Here is a 22535-nt window from a genome sequence, read left to right as displayed (position 1 = left end):
GAAAACTGCAGGTGCGGCAGGCTGTAGGCGGAAGATCCGGAATCCAGTTCAGAGCCGCCTTGAAAGCAGACTTGCTCGAAAGCATTATCCCTCCAGCCCTCTGTCTCCCTTCCTGCATCCATCTGAGTCCTTTCGGAGGCTGGAGATGCCGGGGTCTCGGTGCTCGGCCCATTCTCACCCTGAGCGCCTCCCCTCCCGCCGCCTCCCGCCAACTTCGTCCACTCCCCGGCCCCGGCGACCTTCTCTCCACACGTGGGCGCCTCGCAAAGGCGCGTCTCCAGGGCAGTTCTGAGGTGCCGCCGGGACGAGGCAGCTCGCTCCGGGACTGGTGGACCTTGCAGCCTCGGGGGCGCTCGGTGCGTCGCCTGCGGGCTCCGTTTTTGGAGAAAGCAGGGAGGCAATGGCCTTATGAAAGAGTTCCTGGTAAGACGGGTGACTCCCTCCCAGAGGCCCGAGGCCTCCCAGAGCGCGGAGAAAAGGTCACTCTGGTCGGAAGCAAGGAAAAGAAATGTCAACTTTCAGTTCCCTGGTGGTCTAGTGGCTAGGATTCGGCGCTTTCACCGCCGCGGCCCGGGTTCGATTCCCGGTCAGGGAAGAGTTTTGCTTTCGTCTGCTGAGGGGTCGTGCCCTGTGCTCCTCGCACCGAGTCTTCCACTCTTGCAGAGGAAGGGAGACAATGGCGGGCCGCTTCTCAGGGCACACCGCTCTCGCTTATCTGCACGTCAGCCGCCGGCAGAAGCGGCTTCACAGGGCTGCCAAGCATCCTGCTCAGGTTTGTTTGTTCTAAATTAATCTAATTCGTCACATTAACAGGTTAAAGGAAGAAAATCATAATCACTAAAACACAGAAAAGGTGTTTGAAAAACTTCACCGTCAATTTATGATTTGGAATTGGAATCCAATTGGAATTATCTATTCCTTAGCATAATAGGAATAGAAGAGAACATAACCTGCTAAAGGGTAGCTTCTAAAACAAGAACAAACAGAAAACCTTCAGCAAACATTATAGTTGGTGATAAAATATCGACTTTCCCCCTACCCTTACCAATCAGGAACCATCAAGAATCAGACAAATAGGCCTACTGTGACCACTTCTCTTCACCACTGTGCTGGAGAGCTTAGCCAGCGAGAGAAGGCAAGAAAAAGAAAGAAAAGATATAAGAAGTGAAAATGAAAAATTAATACTATAATTATTTACATATATGAAAGAAAAATTAGTAGAATTATTAATAGAATTGAGTTTGGTATACACAAAAATAATAAATCAGAGAAAGTGAGCAAATTGAGGATTCAAAAAACAAAGGTTATTAAAAACATTATTGATGTTCAATAATTATAGTATATAATTCAATCACATATACTGCAGAGGGGAAGCGGAGAATGAAATATGATCCCTACCTTCACCATAAGAAAAATCATTTCAATGTGGATTAAGCACCTAGATGTGAAACGAAACCTCAAGTGATTTTAGTTGGTATCTATAGCAGGGTATTTCCATGGTCTGAGGGGTAAGCAAAGATTTTAAAAATAAGACAAAAAGACTAATTCTTAATGAAGAGATTGATCAGTTTGACTACATCAAGAATCTCTGTTCATCAAAACACAGAATAAAGTCACAATTTGGGCCAACGTATCTGCAGTTGGCATAATCAACTGGTACCAAGATATTTAATGAATTCTTGCAAAAGGAGAAGAAAAAGACAGACAGACCTGTAGAGAAATCACCAAGGTCTTCGGGGAAAAAACCTTATAAGGGAAAATCCAAGTGCCTAACAAACACGTGATGGTGCTCGAATTCATTACCAATAAGGGATAGTAAAAATGAAAACCCAATGAGAAACATTACAGATTGGGAAAAAAAGTAGAAGAAGAAGTGAGAGTGGAGGATGAGGTAGAAGGTGAAGCACGGGAGGAATTGTTAAAGGACTAATACTATCTTACTTCTTCATCTGTGTGTAGGTTACACAGATGTGTGCATTATAATCATTTGTTATATTGTACATATAGGTTCTGTGCATTTTACTTTGTGTATGTTACACACTTTTGAAACTCTACCCCTCTTCCCACAAAGGAATCTTATGGCAGAGAGAATCTTGCTGAGATTCTCAGACTTAGTTTTGAGAGAAAGGTGTGGAGATTACTCTTCACTACAGCCAAGGACAACCCTACAGAGACAGGCCCGTGGAGCTGAGCTTTAGGATGACATGAGCTCAAATAATACTCTCCAGGAACCAACCTGTAATTGAAAATAAAAGCTAAATTTCTTTATTTGTGTTATTTGAATGCTCTGAAAAGGCTATAGGCCAAATCATAACTATTCAAATCTCTCCTTTGTTTTCCCACTGCTGATTTCATAACCCACAGCTCCTCTTTCCTTCCTCTCCTCCAAGCTCTCCAACAAAATTCTCCTGCTGTCCTAGCCTTGTGGGTCTTCTCCCCCCACTCCACCTCCCTCCAGCTTTTTCATTGAAGAAGGAGAAAAAGGAAGAAGAGTAAAAGGAGAAGGAGGAGGAGGAGAAGAGGGAAAGGAAAAGGAAGCGGAAGAGGAGGAGGAAAAGGATGAGGAAGAGAAGGAGGAGGTCTAGGAGGAGAAGGAGGAGGAGGGGAAGGAGGAGAAGATGACCCGAATATGGAGGAAGCTTCTCACAGGCCAGGAGTGGGTAAGGAAAGGCGTCAAAGGCAGATTTTATTCTCAGTAAAGGGGAAATTGTGGGACGTGACAGTCTTTAAGAACTTTACTCCATCGTGTAAGTAATCCATCATTTTCCTTTACATGGATCAGAACTCCTACTCCTCCCCACCCCCACCATCTAAATCCTGATTCCTGTTTACAGAGAAATATTCAAAAACAGGAAACTGTGTATCACAGTTCAGAATTTATTCATTAAAATTTCAGATTTCCAAGAGCATTTAAAAATAAAGAAATGAATAAAACAACTTTGATGGTTCCAACATAGTACCGCTGTCGTTTCATACTCAAAATGTAGCAAGACAACCTCAGAAGAGGGAAACTCTTGAAATCGAATAAATGAAGTTTATCTTTAAAACAGAAAGAATAAAAACTCCCCAAATGTCACTGATCTTCGATTTGAAACTACAGTTAGGTAGGAGAATCCTCCCAAGATTTTTGGATGAAAATTAATCACCCGTAGTCTCCCTAACGCGGTCATCCCCCCACCGCCCGCCTCCTCCCTCCACCCCCAAACCCCCATCCCCCACCTCAGTACCCTCAAATCTCAATGCTTTCGAAGGAGCGTGCAAGTGGCATAAAACAAAACCAGATAAACAGTTCCCAGATTCTGTAGTTCGTTTTCCCTTCTTAAAAATACAATTTTCGGGCTCACACCTGTTGACACACATTGCCAGCTGCACGGAATCCTTCCCTGAACACCGATGGGCCCACAGGACACGCGGAGGAGCGGTGGCTGACGATGTTAATAAATTCGGTTCACGGTGTCTGGCGTACAGACCCCAGCGGCCTCTCGCCACCTCTCGTCGAGGCCTCCTCTCCGCAGCTCCCCTCCTGTCCACGCGGGTTCCTCTCCACACGCCTCCCCTTTCCTTGGGCCTCTGACGCCTCCCGCGCCACTGGGGTGTCCTGCGGACCACGTGGCTGGTCTCCTTCTGGGATCTTCATCTACTGATCTTCGCGCCATAGTGAGACGTGGCCCACAGGTCAGCCCAAGGCCCCGCACGCAAATCAACGACCTGATGGCTCCTTGGGTTCCTGGGATCTTCCAGGAGAAAGGCTGAAAGTAACAGTGGTCTTAGGTCCAAATATTCAAAATCGCAGACCCACTGGAAACACTTGCGGGTTGAAAGGTATGAACTCCAGAGCGTTGTAGTTCCTATGCCCCAAGCCAAATGCTACTCCATATACGCCCCAGGGCTCTGCCAAGTCCTCGTTTAGATCAACTCCTTACTGTGCTCTGCTCAGACTTGAACTACGGCTTTTAGTTCTTATTTTCCTACTCCTGGTGAAATGAAATGAAATGAAATGAAATGAAATGAAATGAAATGAAATGAAATGAAATGAAATGGCGGGGTGGGTAAAAGGAGACTCTGACATAGTGCATTGACCAGGAATCAAACCCAGGTCACCCACATGGGAGGCAAGAGTTCTACCACTGAACCACAAATGCTTCTGATGTTGCTATCCATGATGGATCTCTGGAAAGAATCTCTATGGAGACCAATCGCTGGAAGGCTGGGAAAAAAAAAACTTCGAAAGTAGGTATACACAGTTGTCTTTGGACAGAGCTAACAGACAGAAAGACCCTGGAAGCAAAGGCTTGCAAAAGAGGCTTGCTTATGTCAGGCAACAACATAAACTGGGGACTTTCAAATTAAAATATTAAAGTATCTGTTTTGTCAGCTCACACTACACTTCTGAAAAAGGCTCTTTCCAGCTGTATAACAGACCCCTGCAGAAAAACATTGGAAATTCATCTAGATCCCTTGTTTACGACTCTAAATCGCCAACTGTCAACCTCAAACTGTTGCCTTAGAGAGTCTAAGAAGGTAATCTAACTCACTAGGTTAGCTAAGTAAAATTCTAATCAGGGAAGAAATATGAAGCAGAAGCAGAAGCAGATTGGAATTGGAAGAAGGAGAAGGCCAAAATCAAAATAGAGATAATGAGGAAACACATTTTTGGCAATGGGATCAGTTCTTTGCAACTGTTTTCTTGTACAAGAACAATGAGTCAGACTCATAATCATCATAACGGTAGTGTGTGTCTGCTTTTCAAGGTGTTCAAAGCATTTGGATGGATATGTGATATAGCATCGTTATTAAAAGATTAATTAATATTAAGTTTGCAATCAATGTTTAATTGTTTGGGAGGATCTAATCTCCTAAATTTCATTCCCTATTGTGCTGAATTTTGGCATTTGTGACTCTGAGATGCATATGAGGCCTAGGCTTTAGTGTATCAGTTATATAAGCAGCAGACTAAGTTTTTGAAAAATATTGATGGTTGAAATGTTGACATAATGGTCCTTTGATGAAATTGAAATATAGAGAAATTTCTTTCCCCAGTTATCCCTGGGGAAATTAAACTGAAGAAAGGAACCTGGAGAGCTCCCCTACGTGTTGAGACTAGGAATCCTTATGACTTTTTGAAAGACGGAGAGCTGCAGCTGTGCAATCATGCTTCTCTTGCTGAGAAGCCAAGCTAGGTGGAGGCAGAGTCGTAAACTTGGGCTCAACAAGGAAAATAACCAACTCCTTGACTCGGAAGAACTTTGGTTCTATGTGCCCTCCACCCAGCACCCAAGACACGCACCAGCTCTGGTCAACATGCTTTCAATTACCACCTACATCAACCAGATCTACATTGATTCCCACATCTCTTTCTAAACTACAAACCTGCATTTCCAACTCACAACTCCTAATTCACAAGTCAGTGCCTCATATGTGTCTCAGAGTCACGAATGCTAAAACTCAACGCACCAGTGAGTTCCCTGTCAGCATCACACACCACCCTCTACCTCAACACCCTATGATCAGACCCAGGCACAGTGTCTCCCAACAGTAGTGCACTGTCCTGGGTGTTTCAATCAATCACCAAAACAACACCCAAATCTGCTCTTACCCCTGCTCAGTATACTTATCACCCTCACCACCAACCACCCTGTTGCCCAAACCACATCTTGCTACCCTCTTTGGATATACTCTCTCATCTTCCCAACGCAGAAATGTATGTCCAGTATAATCAACAGATAGTGCTTGACTTTACTGACTGCACCACTGCCTTACTGCCACTCTATGACTGGACTCTTCCAACCATCAACTCTTTCCTCCGTTAATACAGCCAGATAAAAAGCCAGGCTCCCTACAGCCAGTCTAGTCTACTCCAATGCATTTTCCGCACTGCATCGTGAGTGACCCTTCCACAGCCTAAATATGGACGCACACGTAGACTAAAACCACCTACTGTCCCCGTATTCCTTCACTAAAATGGCTTAATACCTTCATGACATGTACTCTGGCTTCCCCCTCATCATCTGAATATCTGTTGCCAATTCTCAAGTTCAGCAACAGTGAAATACTGGACATGTCAGGAACGCTCTCACTTTCAGGTACTTGCTTCTCTCTACAAGGGATGGTCTCTCACAACTTCCTCTTCCTTCTTCAAAGTCATTCTCATCCTTCTCGTCTCAGGTCAAAAGTCTTTTCCTCTGGAAAGACTTTCCTGACTGTCTGAAATGAGTGTGTGATGTGTCCACTTTTATTTTGGCATTAATTGTGCTCTAACAAAATCACATTTTACTTGACTCTGCCTTCCAAAGACATATTTTTATAAGAAAAAGATTCATATTTCCTGAGAAACCAATGTTGTGTATGGAAATAAAATATTCTCACGATGTAGCACAGTGTCTAGCATACTCTAGTCTAAGGTTGTTAAACAATGAAGGAAAGAGGCATAGAGAGAGAGAGAAGTGAATAAGGAAACTTTCTCTCTCTCAAACACACACACATTCGCAGATAGTCAAACAAGAAAATAAATTAAGCAAGATCGGCAGCAGAATGATTAGTCTACAAAGTAGAGTAATTCCAGCAGAGCAATTAGAAAAGGTAAAGAATACAGCGATCAAGAATAAAGTTTTGCTTGAGTGTAAGGTAGTAAAAGGATCTCAGGTGGATCTTCAGAGTCAAAAAAAAGTCAAGAGCCAGAAAGGAGAGGGAAAGGGTACGGCGTGGTGTGGTGAGGGGAATAAATCCTGGAGTGCAAATTATACTTATACTCTTGTGTAGGTCTCTGTAAGACACCAGAGTTTGAAAGTGGATCATTTTGACCTTGGAATTTTCTAGGGACTCAAAAGAGGCATCAGAGGAGAGAAGCTCTGGCGTCCTGGGGTGCTTGTGCGTGGGTTAGCGCTTGGCCTGAACCAGGCTAATTGTAAACAAAAGAATCAAAGAGTGCAAGTATGAATATCAGACAAAAGCAAAGGGCAAAAAAAAAAAAGAAAAGAAAAAAGCTTTATGTTGGATAGAAGAGTAACATTCTAGCATCTACCCAGAAATCTAATCGAATTGTTTTTCCCTGGCCTGGCCTCCTCGAGTGGCCAAAGAGGGTGTAGTTAAAGGGAAGAAATCTTAGAGTGAAATTTTCACTTATTCACCCTTTTGTAGGTCTCTCTCAAACGCAAGAGTTTAAAAGCAGGACCCTTTGATCTTTGGCCTTTTCCAAGGACTCAAAAGAGGCATAGGAGGAGAAAAGCTCAATTGCCACCCAGATCTTCTGGAGTAACTCAGGCGCGTCTCCAAATGTGAGCCTCCGCAACAGTCACTGGGACCTGAATGCCTGTTCAGGGAAAGAGCTGGTGTTTGTCTCAAGGTTGAGAGGAAAGGGTTTGGGAGGCACTAAGCAATGGGAAGACAAAGAGAATGCATCATCAGGGAGGAAATTTGATTTGAATTTGAATTCTAGTACTACGACTTGAATGCCAGAGTTTTATAGTGTTGCTTAATGTAAGTCTCCTATGCAAGCCTGTGCTCTGGGTGTCTTTTCTCTTCATTCTGCATGTCTACCAAAGAGGACTGTATAAAGTTCTTTTTAGAACTGTGTTTTCAGAGTCCTTCCTAAAACTCTTCCTGATGAATCCTACCCTGGTGGTAAAGGGCATGGCGTTGGTGGTTCAATGGCAGAATTCTCCCCTCCCGTGTGGGAGACCTGGGTTCGATTCTTGGCCACTGCATACCTATCTCTGCTGGGCTCTCTTTTGCACAGGCAAGACAGGTGGTTTCTGGCCCCGCGCACTGGCAGCGGTGGTTAAGGGAGGAAAATGGCAACTATACCCATTGAGTTAATTCCGGGGCAGAAGACATTAAGGAATTGGTCTAAACAGGGGTTATGCAGTGCCCCCAGGCCCCGAAATGATCACCCGTGCTTCAGTGCTTGACCTGCAGTGCAGCCACCACCAGGCCAGCTACAAGGGGATCTGGTGGCTCTCTGAGGTTTGGAATACTTGAAACCAAAACCATTGTTATTATTATCATTTCTCCTGACCTATCCTTTGGCTAGATGGCACAATGGAGTGGGGTTCAAGAAAAAAGGTCACTGAAGGACAGAAGTTGAGCTGGGAGAGGCATTAGGGGCCCAGGGAAGGAGGACGCTTATGGGGAGGAATTCCTGTGGAGATGAGAGGTGCTGGGTAGTGGAGCCTCTGACCTTCCTGTAGGCCCTAGTTTGCTGGTCTTGGTAAAATTAAGGACAAGGATGAGCCCCAAGTGGACAGTCACACCAACAAGAAAATCATTTTTATCATGCCTTTTTGTTTTACACTCCACCAGTCAAATCTCCTGGTCAGGAGACCTTTGTTTTTCTATTGAATAATACACTTTATTCTTAGAACCATTTCAGGATTACAAAAAATTGAGCAGTTAGCAAAGAGAGTTCTCATATTCACTCCTTTCCTGCACAGGGTTACCCCTATTATTAACATCTTGCATTTATGTGATACATTCATTACAATGAATGAACCAGTGTTGATCCCCTTGTGGCTTCAAAGACATGCTCTGGCCTGGTGGTGGCTGCACTGCAGGTCAAGCACTGAAGCACGGGTGATCATTTCGGGGCCTGGGGGCACTGCATAACCCCTGTTTAGACCAATTCCTTAATGTCTTCTGCCCCGGAATTAACTCAATGGGTATAGTTGCCATTTTCCTCCCTTAACCACCGCTGCCAGTGCGCGGGGCCAGAAACCACCTGTCTTGCCTGTGCAAAAGAGAGCCCAGCAGAGATAGGTATGCAGTGGCCAAGAATCGAACCCAGGTCTCCCACACGGGAGGGGAGAATTCTGCCATTGAACCACCAACGCCATGCCCTTTACCACCAGGGTAGGATTCATCAGGAAGAGTTTTAGGAAGGACTCTGAAAACACAGTTCTAAAAAGAACTTTATACAGTCCTCTTTGGTAGACATGCAGAATGAAGAGAAAAGACACCCAGAGCACAGGCTTGCATAGGAGACTTACATTAAGCAACACTATAAAACTCTGGCATTCAAGTCGTAGTACTAGAATTCAAATTCAAATCAAATTTCCTCCCTGATGATGCATTCTCTTTGTCTTCCCATTGCTTAGTGCCTCCCAAACCCTTTCCTCTCAACCTTGAGACAAACACCAGCTCTTTCCCTGAACAGGCATTCAGGTCCCAGTGACTGTTGCGGAGGCTCACATTTGGAGACGCGCCTGAGTTACTCCAGAAGATCTGGGTGGCAATTGAGCTTTTCTCCTCCTATGCCTCTTTTGAGTCCTTGGAAAAGGCCAAAGATCAAAGGGTCCTGCTTTTAAACTCTTGCGTTTGAGAGAGACCTACAAAAGGGTGAATAAGTGAAAATTTCACTCTAAGATTTCTTCCCTTTAACTACACCCTCTTTGGCCACTCGAGGAGGCCAGGCCAGGGAAAAACAATTCGATTAGATTTCTGGGTAGATGCTAGAATGTTACTCTTCTATCCAACATAAAGCTTTTTTCTTTTCTTTTTTTTTTTTGCCCTTTGCTTTTGTCTGATATTCATACTTGCACTCTTTGATTCTTTTGTTTACAATTAGCCTGGTTCAGGCCAAGCGCTAACCCACGCACAAGCACCCCAGGACGCCAGAGCTTCTCTCCTCTGATGCCTCTTTTGAGTCCCTAGAAAATTCCAAGGTCAAAATGATCCACTTTCAAACTCTGGTGTCTTACAGAGACCTACACAAGAGTATAAGTATAATTTGCACTCCAGGATTTATTCCCCTCACCACACCACGCCGTACCCTTTCCCTCTCCTTTCTGGCTCTTGACTTTTTTTTGACTCTGAAGATCCACCTGAGATCCTTTTACTACCTTACACTCAAGCAAAACTTTATTCTTGATCGCTGTATTCTTTACCTTTTCTAATTGCTCTGCTGGAATTACTCTACTTTGTAGACTAATCATTCTGCTGCCGATCTTGCTTAATTTATTTTCTTGTTTGACTATCTGCGAATGTGTGTGTGTTTGAGAGAGAGAAAGTTTCCTTATTCACTTCTCTCTCTCTCTATGCCTCTTTCCTTCATTGTTTAACAACCTTAGACTAGAGTATGCTAGACACTGTGCTACATCGTGAGAATATTTTATTTCCATACACAACATTGGTTTCTCAGGAAATATGAATCTTTTTCTTATAAAAATATGTCTTTGGAAGGCAGAGTCAAGTAAAATGTGATTTTGTTAGAGCACAATTAATGCCAAAATAAAAGTGGACACATCACACACTCATTTCAGACAGTCAGGAAAGTCTTTCCAGAGGAAAAGACTTTTGACCTGAGACGAGAAGGATGAGAATGACTTTGAAGAAGGAAGAGGAAGTTGTGAGAGACCATCCCTTGTAGAGAGAAGCAAGTACCTGAAAGTGAGAGCGTTCCTGACATGTCCAGTATTTCACTGTTGCTGAACTTGAGAATTGGCAACAGATATTCAGATGATGAGGGGGAAGCCAGAGTACATGTCATGAAGGTATTAAGCCATTTTAGTGAAGGAATACGGGGACAGTAGGTGGTTTTAGTCTACGTGTGCGTCCATATTTAGGCTGTGGAAGGGTCACTCACGATGCAGTGCGGAAAATGCATTGGAGTAGACTAGACTGGCTGTAGGGAGCCTGGCTTTTTATCTGGCTGTATTAACGGAGGAAAGAGTTGATGGTTGGAAGAGTCCAGTCATAGAGTGGCAGTAAGGCAGTGGTGCAGTCAGTAAAGTCAAGCACTATCTGTTGATTATACTGGACATACATTTCTGCGTTGGGAAGATGAGAGAGTATATCCAAAGAGGGTAGCAAGATGTGGTTTGGGCAACAGGGTGGTTGGTGGTGAGGGTGATAAGTATACTGAGCAGGGGTAAGAGCAGATTTGGGTGTTGTTTTGGTGATTGATTGAAACACCCAGGACAGTGCACTACTGTTGGGAGACACTGTGCCTGGGTCTGATCATAGGGTGTTGAGGTAGAGGGTGGTGTGTGATGCTGACAGGGAACTCACTGGTGCGTTGAGTTTTAGCATTCGTGACTCTGAGACACATATGAGGCACTGACTTGTGAATTAGGAGTTGTGAGTTGGAAATGCAAGTTTGTAGTTTAGAAAGAGATGTGGGAATCAATGTAGATCTGGTTGATGTAGGTGGTAATTGAAAGCATGTTGACCAGAGCTGGTGTGTGTCTTGGGTGCTGGGTGGAGGGCACATAGAACCAAAGTTCTTCCGAGTCAAGGAGTTGGTTATTTTCCTTGTTGAGCCCAAGTTTACGACTCTGCCTCCACCTAGCTTGGCTTCTCAGCAAGAGAAGCATGATTGCACAGCTGCAGCTCCCCGTCTTTCAAAAAGTCATAAGGATTCCTAGTCTCAACACGTAGGGGAGCTCTCCAGGTTCCTTTCTTCAGTTTAATTTCCCCAGGGATAACTGGGGAAAGAAATTTCTCTATATTTCAATTTCATCAAAGGACCATTATGTCAACATTTCAACCATCAATATTTTTCAAAAACTTAGTCTGCTGCTTATATAACTGATACACTAAAGCCTAGGCCTCATATGCATCTCAGAGTCACAAATGCCAAAATTCAGCACAATAGGGAATGAAATTTAGGAGATTAGATCCTCCCAAACAATTAAACATTGATTGCAAACTTAATATTAATTAATCTTTTAATAACGATGCTATATCACATATCCATCCAAATGCTTTGAACACCTTGAAAAGCAGACACACACTACCGTTATGATGATTATGAGTCTGACTCATTGTTCTTGTACAAGAAAACAGTTGCAAAGAACTGATCCCATTGCCAAAAATGTGTTTCCTCATTATCTCTATTTTGATTTTGGCCTTCTCCTTCTTCCAATTCCAATCTGCTTCTGCTTCTGCTTCATATTTCTTCCCTGATTAGAATTTTACTTAGCTAACCTAGTGAGTTAGATTACCTTCTTAGACTCTCTAAGGCAACAGTTTGAGGTTGACAGTTGGCGATTTAGAGTCGTAAACAAGGGATCTAGATGAATTTCCAATGTTTTTCTGCAGGGGTCTGTTATACAGCTGGAAAGAGCCTTTTTCAGAAGTGTAGTGTGAGCTGACAAAACAGATACTTTAATATTTTAATTTGAAAGTCCCCAGTTTATGTTGTTGCCTGACATAAGCAAGCCTCTTTTGCAAGCCTTTGCTTCCAGGGTCTTTCTGTCTGTTAGCTCTGTCCAAAGACAACTGTGTATACCTACTTTCGAAGTTTTTTTTTCCCAGCCTTCCAGCGATTGGTCTCCATAGAGATTCTTTCCAGAGATCCATCATGGATAGCAACATCAGAAGCATTTGTGGTTCAGTGGTAGAACTCTTGCCTCCCATGTGGGTGACCTGGGTTTGATTCCTGGTCAATGCACTATGTCAGAGTCTCCTTTTACCCACCCCGCCATTTCATTTCATTTCATTTCATTTCATTTCATTTCATTTCATTTCATTTCATTTCACCAGGAGTAGGAAAATAAGAACTAAAAGCCGTAGTTCAAGTCTGAGCAGAGCACAGTAAGGAGTTGATCTAAACGAGGACTTGGCAGAGCCCTGGGGCGTATATGGAGTAGCATTTGGCTTGGGGCATAGGAACTACAACGCTCTGGAGTTCATACCTTTCAACCCGCAAGTGTTTCCAGTGGGTCTGCGATTTTGAATATTTGGACCTAAGACCACTGTTACTTTCAGCCTTTCTCCTGGAAGATCCCAGGAACCCAAGGAGCCATCAGGTCGTTGATTTGCGTGCGGGGCCTTGGGCTGACCTGTGGGCCACGTCTCACTATGGCGCGAAGATCAGTAGATGAAGATCCCAGAAGGAGACCAGCCACGTGGTCCGCAGGACACCCCAGTGGCGCGGGAGGCGTCAGAGGCCCAAGGAAAGGGGAGGCGTGTGGAGAGGAACCCGCGTGGACAGGAGGGGAGCTGCGGAGAGGAGGCCTCGACGAGAGGTGGCGAGAGGCCGCTGGGGTCTGTACGCCAGACACCGTGAACCGAATTTATTAACATCGTCAGCCACCGCTCCTCCGCGTGTCCTGTGGGCCCATCGGTGTTCAGGGAAGGATTCCGTGCAGCTGGCAATGTGTGTCAACAGGTGTGAGCCCGAAAATTGTATTTTTAAGAAGGGAAAACGAACTACAGAATCTGGGAACTGTTTATCTGGTTTTGTTTTATGCCACTTGCACGCTCCTTCGAAAGCATTGAGATTTGAGGGTACTGAGGTGGGGGATGGGGGTTTGGGGGTGGAGGGAGGAGGCGGGCGGTGGGGGGATGACCGCGTTAGGGAGACTACGGGTGATTAATTTTCATCCAAAAATCTTGGGAGGATTCTCCTACCTAACTGTAGTTTCAAATCGAAGATCAGTGACATTTGGGGAGTTTTTATTCTTTCTGTTTTAAAGATAAACTTCATTTATTCGATTTCAAGAGTTTCCCTCTTCTGAGGTTGTCTTGCTACATTTTGAGTATGAAACGACAGCGGTACTATGTTGGAACCATCAAAGTTGTTTTATTCATTTCTTTATTTTTAAATGCTCTTGGAAATCTGAAATTTTAATGAATAAATTCTGAACTGTGATACACAGTTTCCTGTTTTTGAATATTTCTCTGTAAACAGGAATCAGGATTTAGATGGTGGGGGTGGGGAGGAGTAGGAGTTCTGATCCATGTAAAGGAAAATGATGGATTACTTACACGATGGAGTAAAGTTCTTAAAGACTGTCACGTCCCACAATTTCCCCTTTACTGAGAATAAAATCTGCCTTTGACGCCTTTCCTTACCCACTCCTGGCCTGTGAGAAGCTTCCTCCATATTCGGGTCATCTTCTCCTCCTTCCCCTCCTCCTCCTTCTCCTCCTAGACCTCCTCCTTCTCTTCCTCATCCTTTTCCTCCTCCTCTTCCGCTTCCTTTTCCTTTCCCTCTTCTCCTCCTCCTCCTTCTCCTTTTACTCTTCTTCCTTTTTCTCCTTCTTCAATGAAAAAGCTGGAGGGAGGTGGAGTGGGGGGAGAAGACCCACAAGGCTAGGACAGCAGGAGAATTTTGTTGGAGAGCTTGGAGGAGAGGAAGGAAAGAGGAGCTGTGGGTTATGAAATCAGCAGTGGGAAAACAAAGGAGAGATTTGAATAGTTATGATTTGGCCTATAGCCTTTTCAGAGCATTCAAATAACACAAATAAAGAAATTTAGCTTTTATTTTCAATTACAGGTTGGTTCCTGGAGAGTATTATTTGAGCTCATGTCATCCTAAAGCTCAGCTCCACGGGCCTGTCTCTGTAGGGTTGTCCTTGGCTGTAGTGAAGAGTAATCTCCACACCTTTCTCTCAAAACTAAGTCTGAGAATCTCAGCAAGATTCTCTCTGCCATAAGATTCCTTTGTGGGAAGAGGGGTAGAGTTTCAAAAGTGTGTAACATACACAAAGTAAAATGCACAGAACCTATATGTACAATATAACAAATGATTATAATGCACACATCTGTGTAACCTACACACAGATGAAGAAGTAAGATAGTATTAGTCCTTTAACAATTCCTCCCGTGCTTCACCTTCTACCTCATCCTCCACTCTCACTTCTTCTTCTACTTTTTTTCCCAATCTGTAATGTTTCTCATTGGGTTTTCATTTTTACTATCCCTTATTGGTAATGAATTCGAGCACCATCACGTGTTTGTTAGGCACTTGGATTTTCCCTTATAAGGTTTTTTCCCCGAAGACCTTGGTGATTTCTCTACAGGTCTGTCTGTCTTTTTCTTCTCCTTTTGCAAGAATTCATTAAATATCTTGGTACCAGTTGATTATGCCAACTGCAGATACGTTGGCCCAAATTGTGACTTTATTCTGTGTTTTGATGAACAGAGATTCTTGATGTAGTCAAACTGATCAATCTCTTCATTAAGAATTAGTCTTTTTGTCTTATTTTTAAAATCTTTGCTTACCCCTCAGACCATGGAAATACCCTGCTATAGATACCAACTAAAATCACTTGAGGTTTCGTTTCACATCTAGGTGCTTAATCCACATTGAAATGATTTTTCTTATGGTGAAGGTAGGGATCATATTTCATTCTCCGCTTCCCCTCTGCAGTATATGTGATTGAATTATATACTATAATTATTGAACATCAATAATGTTTTTAATAACCTTTGTTTTTTGAATCCTCAATTTGCTCACTTTCTCTGATTTATTATTTTTGTGTATACCAAACTCAATTCTATTAATAATTCTACTAATTTTTCTTTCATATATGTAAATAATTATAGTATTAATTTTTCATTTTCACTTCTTATATCTTTTCTTTCTTTTTCTTGCCTTCTCTCGCTGGCTAAGCTCTCCAGCACAGTGGTGAAGAGAAGTGGTCACAGTAGGCCTATTTGTCTGATTCTTGATGGTTCCTGATTGGTAAGGGTAGGGGGAAAGTCGATATTTTATCACCAACTATAATGTTTGCTGAAGGTTTTCTGTTTGTTCTTGTTTTAGAAGCTACCCTTTAGCAGGTTATGTTCTCTTCTATTCCTATTATGCTAAGGAGTTTTTTCCAAATCATAAATTGACGGTGAAGTTTTTCAAACACCTTTTCTGTGTTTTAGTGATTATGATTTTCTTCCTTTAACCTGTTAATGTGACGAATTAGATTAATTTAGAACAAACAAACCTGAGCAGGATGCTTGGCAGCCCTGTGAAGCCGCTTCTGCCGGCGGCTGACGTGCAGATAAGCGAGAGCGGTGTGCCCTGAGAAGCGGCCCGCCATTGTCTCCCTTCCTCTGCAAGAGTGGAAGACTCGGTGCGAGGAGCACAGGGCACGACCCCTCAGCAGACGAAAGCAAAACTCTTCCCTGACCGGGAATCGAACCCGGGCCGCGGCGGTGAAAGCGCCGAATCCTAGCCACTAGACCACCAGGGAACTGAAAGTTGACATTTCTTTTCCTTGCTTCCGACCAGAGTGACCTTTTCTCCGCGCTCTGGGAGGCCTCGGGCCTCTGGGAGGGAGTCACCCGTCTTACCAGGAACTCTTTCATAAGGCCATTGCCTCCCTGCTTTCTCCAAAAACGGAGCCCGCAGGCGACGCACCGAGCGCCCCCGAGGCTGCAAGGTCCACCAGTCCCGGAGCGAGCTGCCTCGTCCCGGCGGCACCTCAGAACTGCCCTGGAGACGCGCCTTTGCGAGGCGCCCACGTGTGGAGAGAAGGTCGCCGGGGCCGGGGAGTGGACGAAGTTGGCGGGAGGCGGCGGGAGGGGAGGCGCTCAGGGTGAGAATGGGCCGAGCACCGAGACCCCGGCATCTCCAGCCTCCGAAAGGACTCAGATGGATGCAGGAAGGGAGACAGAGGGCTGGAGGGATAATGCTTTCGAGCAAGTCTGCTTTCAAGGCGGCTCTGAACTGGATTCCGGATCTTCCGCCTACAGCCTGCCGCACCTGCAGTTTTCCCACCTTAGTTGATGCCAACTCCATCCTTCCATATGCTCAGGCCAAAAAACTAGGCGTTCTCTCCGTCGCCGGAGTTTCCCTCAGACCCCACATCCAATTAGTCAGGAATTCGTGTTTTCTCGTCTGTCAGGTGTGGGACATTGATCTACACCGGGTTTTCTCAACCTCGGCAGTGTTGATAGGTAGGGTCGGATCATTTTTTTGTGGGGGAGGGCTCCGCCCGTGGACTGCAGGATGTTTAGTGACATCCCCGGCCTTTGATGATTAGATGGCAGGCGAAAGCCCTCCCGCCTTCCTTCCCACAGGCGTGGCCATCAAAAATGTCTCCAGACAAGGCCTAGTATCACAGCAGGGGCCGGGGGACGTAGACCGGGGGCCCCAACCGCTCTGGATTGAGAACCAGCGATGTGCACAGTCCTCCTGTTCCTGGTCTCTGAACTCGCGCAGACGACTCTCCTGATCAGGGTGCAGGGGTCGATTCAACTCTCGGGCGTCCGGCTCAACTGGACGTTAGGAATTGAGACTTTCATCGAGATCACGGGGTTTTCTGCCGTTAGGCCTTTTCTTTGGTTCTGTCGAACGAAATCAGCCTCTGTCGAGCCTGTCTACCAGGGTCAGCCAGGCATAAAGGTGGTTCCGCTCCGTGACCTTCCTCTCGCTCCTTCTGAAAATTCACACCTCTTCGGGTTCAGCCTGCAGAGAAACTTTCGAGTCCACTTTATTTGCTCCCCCCACCCACCCCCGGCATCCGCAGGAGCAGGTGCGCGGTGCACGGAGAAGAATGCGGTTTGATTGTGGCGCCCCACCCGCGGTGCCCGACCTCCACTCCCGCAAGCAGCTTTCCGGCCTCCCCCTGTTCCCGCCCGCGGGGAGTTACGTACGTCCTGGGAGACAACCAGGCCGGGAGGGACACCTAGGGGAAACCAGGTGCCCACTTCAGTCCTGTAGAGGGAGCCAGAAAGCATCCTGAGAGGAGAGAAAGGCGGTGGATTCTCTCTTATTGCGTTGGCGGAGGAGAGACTAAAGGGAAGAGAAGATAAATCCTGTGAGGTCTCGGGATCTACAGTTACCGAGAAGCCGACCTCCTCCGGAACCGCGGTCTCCCGTGACTGCTGACGGTGAGTGGAGTCCCGTCTCCAGCTTGCCAAAGTAGTCAAAGCGGACGACGATGGCCCGCCCGGGTACCGGTGAAGAGGCAATCCCCAGTCCGCCCACTAGGTAGCACTTGAACGTCCCTGCCCAAGATTTCTGTGGATGCAACTGAGTACTTTTTATTTTCCCAATTGCTCTTATTTGAAGAAAGGATCCGTCTGGTGTGAAGCGAGTGCAAAACCCTCTACAGTAAGGAAAGCAACTACTGTTGAGAGTGTCACATTCCTCTATCACCCCCTTAATTTTAATGGCACTTTCCCAGGTAGAGTCCCCACGTTGGGCCCACTCTACTCTTAATGCACAGCTGGTGGAACCTAAGAGAAGTCTAGAAGGTTCCCGGATGAATATTTGAAGCACGGTAGGCATTTTTATTTAAGCGGGCATTCCAAAAACACAAAACACACATATCAAGCTCACCTGTGCCTTTTCTACAAAGATGGGGAAGAAGAATTATACATAAACAAATGGAAAACGTCATAGAATGGCCTTAAGTGTCTGCTGTTTCCACGGAAGTTCTTCTTCCCTGGACACGCTCATCAGTGTCTTCTCTTTCTCCAAAATATGACATCCAGTGCCAGACGCTAAAATCGGTTTTCTAGTTCCAGCCTTCTTTTCCCCTCTCTGTATCTCTGCCTCTTCCTCCTCTTCTTCCATATGCAGAAAAAGTCAGCTCTCCTTCGGCCTCCAATTTGCAACATGGCACCCAAAGATCAGTTTAGCAAATTGGGGACCCTCCGTGGGACTCTATGACAAAAACAGTATGAAGCAGAGTTCTCTGGTTGGCCCAATCTGGCAGATGAAAACGTTGAGGCACTGCCAAAAGTTCAGAACTAGCAGAAGTAAAACCACTGGATCACTGAAATAGTCACAAGCAAAAGTTTATCGTGCACGAAAAGACAGCTCAGGAAATGGGAGCCCTCAAATCGAATATGGAATAAGGTATATCATTATAAAGCAGCTCATATAGTGAGGAGGCAGTGGCTGTTTATTCTTGACAGTGATTGGTTATAACATTGGAGTTTTGCTAGTGATAGGGAATTGGTTGAAAGTGTGATACCGAGCAATGGGCTTGCTCTGCTCGCCATCATGTGAGCCAATTAATCACAATGAGTTCGGGATCGAGAAAGGAAGTTTTGATTCAATTAGCCAGCATAATCGGGAAGATGGCAGACTAATGACAAAAAAATAAACCATCTTCGAAAATTACAGAATCTTGAGGTAGTTATATCGGGAAAATGGGCAGTGAGGAGGGGGTCCAGGGATGTTGGTCTCCACGCATGATGGGCTCCAGGCATCACATTTTTCCATTCTTCTCTCAGCTGTGATGGATACCTTGTAGGTGTGTTTCCCGCCTGTGGTCAGCCTGTTCCTGGAGATAAAATCATAGAACAAAGTTTTAATTTATCAAGCTACAGCGGGGTACTGGCTAAGTGGAGGCCATAAATCAGGAGAGCATGTGAATTATTTTAGAGTATGCGCAGAGCAGTGAGTAGTCACACAGAGGAGGGGCTGGGGTCATTTAGTGTAACAAGATGGCCTCACTTATGTTCACTTACAAGTGGTTACCTCATATCAATTTTGGGGAACAGTTTACCTCTCATTTATGATTTTTAGAGGCATTAACAGGAAGTGGCCCTGGTTAAGTTCCACTTGTTTTGCAAAATAAGATAAATTAGCTTTTGCTTGTGTGACTAAACTGGTTTGTCTGCTCAGGGAATTTTCAAGTCTGATCTCCATTTGTGTTTGATTTTAAAAATTCTCCCCTTTTGGTCATGCTCTCACCCCTAGAGCATGACCATCCAGTATCGCCTTACTCTCAGTTGCCACCACTGATGTAGTCAGGCGGAAGAATCACACTTCGCCGTTTCTGCTAGTTGAGTCGTCAGGGCCGGGGGTCGTGTAGTCACCGTCATCATCATTTATGTGGTTATTGTTGAGTTCTTCCAGTTGTCTGATCCTGATGGATACCGACAGGTATTTAAAATCCTTGAGAGTATACAGCGCACCAGAGAGATCAATATGATGGCTCTAAGGAGAACAGTAGCTAAGGGTTGAAAAAGTCCCCAGGGCGCAGATTCCCAGGAGCCAAGGTTTAACCAGCAAAGCAGGTCTGCAGACGAGGTGTCACTTCTCTGATGAAAATTTTATCTGGTCTTTAAGATCCTTTAGATTTTGAGTAACACGGAAACAACATTTTTCATCACTTGTACCACGCGAGCCTCCTGCTGAGCAGTTAGGGCATCCAGAACCCTCCTATTTTGGAGTACCACTGAAGATAAACCATTTACTTCAGTTTACTTCTACTCAGACACGGGAACGGAGAACGTCCCTATCCCCAGGTTAGCGTACTGTAGCGTTTCCTTCTCTTCTCCTGACCTCCTCGCGCCTGGTGGCTGGTGGAAAGAGCTGCTCTGTGGCCCCCAGGTAAGGGGTGCAGCCTCGTGCGGAATTCGACACAAAGTACAAGCAAAATGCCAGGTATGACAGACAAGAGTGCCGCCACTGGGATTCGAAAGGAAGTTGCTGAGGCCACAACGCAGGGTACTAACTACTACAGGATCACGGCGCGCCACAGTCCCAGTGACAATCTGTGTTCTTGCCCTGTGAATTTTGACGTAACATCATCCCAATTACTGCACCGCTTTTTGGTAGCAGGAATGTAGGGACTCCTATTCTTCTCTTTCGTGCCCGCTCTCCGTTTTTCCCTCTCTTCTTTCCTCTCGATTCTGATACACGAGAAGGAAAAAAAAGAAGAAGAAAAGAAACCAAAGAAACAAACAAACAAATTCCCATCTCCCCAAATCTGGCCCGTGCCTCTGCATAGGCCTCCTGGGAAGTCTGGTTGTCCTCCGTCCACGCCTCCCTGTCCCCGCCCGACTTCGGGTTTGCTCCTTTCGACCACCCCCACCCCTACTCTCCAGCTGCCTCCCCCCACCGACCGCAGCCGAGCCGAGTGGAGTGAGGCGAGCGCCAGTGGCGCAAAGGGTCGGGTGAAGGCGGAGCAAACGGGAAGAGGCGTCACCGGAGCCCACCGGGTGTTCAGCTTCCCTTGGGCCCCACTCAGCTCAGGCCCCGGGGATCGCGGCCCCAGGCGTCTCCGGGGTAGCTGGCATCTGAGGAGATTGTGGAGCAAGTCCGGGCGAGGCCGTTAGGCTGCCCTTTGCCTTCGGAATCGTCCAACGCACGGGTTCCAAACTGAACAAACACGCTGCGTCGACTCCACCTCTCCGGTTTTCCGAGGACTTGGTGCCTGGGCGGCTGTCTGGCAGAAGGCAGGTGGCTCTGCCTAGCGTTGAACGAGTGCTGGTTCTCTCGCGGGATGAAGATGGGCGTTTGGCCTGTCTCTGTGGCGCAGTCAGCCAGCGCGTTCGGCTGTTAACCGGAAGGTTGGTGGTTCAACCCCACCTGGGGACGCCTCTTGGCTCTTTACGGTATAATATAAAAAGTGTTTGCGGTTGTTTCTACTGTTGACGAAAATAATCAATAATTATTCTATAGCAGAGAGTTTTACTCGAGCCAGGCTGAGGACTACAGCCGGGGAGTGCATCCTTTGCAAGGGAAGAAAGGGCTCTGAGTGGTTTTCGGTACCGTTATACCCCATTTCCAAACAAAGAGACATACATCAAGCATGTCAGGGTACATTCTTTCAAGGATTCGAGGAGATATTTTGTTACATATTAGCAGGCAAACAGCGGGTCAACATGTCCCTGGCCTCATGGGAAGGGGCACTTACCTTCAAAAACTACTGGCTCATAAGAAGGGAGGCATCAATTTCTCACCTTCAAAGAGTACATTCTTTGCTTTGGGATAATGATTAAAGCAGATGTACAATGAATGTTTGACAGGCCATAAGTCAGGCTTCTTTGGTTTAAATAAAATTTAGGCCAAATCAAGTTTAAACCAGAATGGCTTCTCCATACACCCCAATGTATACACTTTTCTTACATCGCTACTCTGCACATCTTCTCACGTAAAGGCAGAGAAAGGCCTCCTCCACTGCTACACTCCTGTTCTTTGTGCCTTGTGCACAAAAGGGGGACCTAAGTCAAGATCATAAGATCCTCACAGATCCTCACAGAAGAGCTTGGGAAAACATCGTTTGTTTGTACTAGTATTTATTTAACCCTTGCCATATACTTTTAAAATTAAGTTGGTTCTGCGACTTTATGGTTACAAATAATGCTGTAGCCGGCATTCTTGTATCTTTGGCCACTTGTACTATTATTTCCATAGGGTAGAGTCCTGGAGGAGCAATTGCTCTATCAGAGTGTTTATATGGTTTCTATATGATTGCATTTTCTCTCCTTTGTTGGCTTATTAGCTATAACTCTTTGCCATTTCAGTGACTGTTTTAGGATTTGTAGCATACATCTGTAACCACAGTCTGCCTTCAAGCGATATGATACCTCTTTACATTTCTTCCCTGCCTGTGTTTACACTATTGCTGTCATGCATTCTACTGCATATACGTTATAAAACCCCACAATCCATCGTTATTACTTTTGTTTAATCTGTCCCATGTTTTTAAAGTGATTTAAATAGTAAGAAGAATTCTTTTTCATTTCGTATATATATATATATTTTTTTGAGGTGACATTGGTTTATAACATTATATAAATTTCAGGTGTACCTCATTATGTTTCGACTTCTGTATAGACTACATCGTGTTCATCACCAAAAGTCTAGTTTGCATTTGTCACATTCGTACCAACGTCCCTTTTTACCCTTGCCACCCTCCCCCCCACCCCCTGTCCCCTGTCACCCTCCCCCCATCCCCTTTCCCCTGGTAACCACCAATCTGTTCTCTGAAATCTGTGTTTGTTGTTGTGCTTGTTTTTTATTTCTCACGTGTGAGTGAAATCGTATGGTATTTGTCTTTCTCCGTCTGACTTATTTTGCTTCGGATAGTACTCTCAAGGTCCGTCTACGTTGTCACGAAGGGCAAGATTTC

General features: G+C 45.3%; 3 non-coding genes across 3 annotated transcripts; 2 read left to right on the top strand and 1 right to left on the bottom strand.

Moving 5' to 3' along the window:
• Positions 1–523: 523 nt before the first annotated feature.
• Positions 524–595, top strand: TRNAE-UUC (transfer RNA glutamic acid (anticodon UUC)). Its single transcript has one exon. It is a non-coding gene; the product is annotated as a tRNA-Glu (tRNA).
• A 15241-nt stretch (positions 596–15836) lies between these two features.
• TRNAE-UUC (transfer RNA glutamic acid (anticodon UUC)) lies at positions 15837–15908 on the bottom strand. The gene has a single exon. It is a non-coding gene; the product is annotated as a tRNA-Glu (tRNA).
• A 5016-nt stretch (positions 15909–20924) lies between these two features.
• TRNAN-GUU (transfer RNA asparagine (anticodon GUU)) lies at positions 20925–20998 on the top strand. The gene has a single exon. It is a non-coding gene; the product is annotated as a tRNA-Asn (tRNA).
• The last annotated feature ends 1537 nt before the right edge of the window (positions 20999–22535 follow it).

Source organism: Diceros bicornis, chromosome 4 (assembly GCF_020826845.1).
Source record: "Diceros bicornis minor isolate mBicDic1 chromosome 4, mDicBic1.mat.cur, whole genome shotgun sequence".
Taxonomy (NCBI): Eukaryota; Metazoa; Chordata; class Mammalia; order Perissodactyla; family Rhinocerotidae; genus Diceros; species Diceros bicornis.
The sequence above is the reverse complement of the archived record's forward strand: the minus strand, read 5'-3'. Positions and strand labels throughout refer to the sequence as shown.